This window comes from Nannospalax galili, unplaced genomic scaffold (genome assembly GCF_000622305.1).
Source record: "Nannospalax galili isolate Female #2095 unplaced genomic scaffold, S.galili_v1.0 scaffold1525, whole genome shotgun sequence".
Lineage (NCBI taxonomy): Eukaryota > Metazoa > Chordata > Mammalia > Rodentia > Spalacidae > Nannospalax > Nannospalax galili.
Window position 1 is genome coordinate 131,390 of NW_008352543.1, and position 1,735 is coordinate 133,124.

General features: G+C 38.8%; 1 pseudogene; it reads left to right on the forward strand.

The window, feature by feature from the left end:
* Positions 1-598: 598 nt before the first annotated feature.
* Positions 599-722, forward strand: LOC115067075 (annotated as a pseudogene).
* Positions 723-1,735: the final 1,013 nt, after the last annotated feature.

Here is a 1,735-nt window from a genome sequence, read left to right on the forward strand (position 1 = left end):
TTTTGTTCTTTTGTAGGTTTTGCTACAATAATGATATTCCTTAGACAGCAATAATAAAAGACACTATCTGTGGTTCAAAAATGTGTTGTAATATTTAGTCAAGCATAGAAATTTTTACTAATTTTAATATTATACATTCCCAAATTTAACTAGCAAATTATATATTCATAGGAAGTTACATTTAACATGCTTCATGTATAATTTGGGGAGGATATGTGTCTTTCTGTTGGAAAATCCATAGAAGGCAGGAAAAAAATAACTTCAGTTGGGGGGTGTTCATGGGTGGGATATAGTACTCAGAGATATAAAGCAGGAAACAGAATATTAGAGAATGAGTGTTAAATAGTTTGATGAATAGAAGGTCAGGCCAGAGGAGGGTGTATGGGGGAGGGATAACTAAAATTAAATGTCTTCATAAAAAGAGGAAAAGTCATGTGGAAACCTACCACTATAAAATCTTCTTAAATATAGTCATAGAAATTATAAAAAGACATTAAAATTTACCCTATAACAGGTGTTCATGCCACTACTAGACCACATAGGGATGTTAAGACAAAAGCAAAGTACCAGGAATGGACAATCTCTTTTGAAAATATTGACCAGGGTTTAGATTTATGGCAGGCTTGTCACCCTGGGCCTCTCATAGTGTCCTATGCTATGAGCGAACTGTGCCTCTGAACCATTTTCTGTAGGATGCTGGCACTGAAGCGGGTCACACAGTGGAAAAACAAAGTCGGTTCTAGCATGAAGTGGACCTCAAATCTAATCAGAAATGAATTATTTGTTTATTTTCCCCTGCTCTGGGTAACCGACCAGAAATTCATGTTATTATCTTAAAGCTGAAGACACTGCACATATGAACTGTGGAACAAACGAGGAGAAATCAGGCTAGTACGGACTTTTTTAAATGGCCCCTCAAACTGTGCTTGCCATTACCCCTGCTCTTGGTAACCCACCAGAAATTCATGGTATTACCTTAAAGCTGAAGACACTGCACATATGAATTTTGGAGCAAACAAGGTGAAATCATGCTAGTACTGCCTTCAAATTTTCATCTACTGACTAGCTGTCATAGAGCTGGAAGGTGCTATGCAAGCTAAAGTTAGAAAGTGATGATTGACCTTGCCCATGTGAGAATCCTGTAAGCTACAACACCAACTGTCCAAGAACAGTAGGTTCACAAGGCAACAGTTGGATGGATGGTATGAGAAGAAACAAGGAATTTATTTTTGATTGGATTTGTGGTCCATTTCATAAGGTGTTGTCCAGACTTGACCCTGAGGGCAGGACTGTTTCTCTGCTGTTGTTTTCTTTATGTTTTAATTATTATTTGTGTATGCTCATGTGTGAGTGTTGAGGTGCACATGAAACATGTGCATATGTGGAGGTCAGAGAACAATGTTTTAGGAGTTGGTTCGCTCCTTGCCTTGCTTTGAGACAGTTTCTCTCATTTCTGTTCCATGCATCCTCTAGGTGAACTGACCTGGAGCTTCCAGATGATTCCCCTGTCTCTGCCTCCATCCAGTCATAGGAACTGAGGTTGCAGATGTTCTCTATCACATCCAGCCTTTTACATGGGCTTTAGGAATCAATTTCATGTTGATAGGCTTAGCCGCAAGGTCTTTTCACACTGAGCCATCTTTCCAGTTCTGATCTCTTCATTACAAGTAAAACATTGTCTAACACAGCCTCTACTTTCCCTCCAGTGCATGTTTCTCTAACACTGAGTATCATA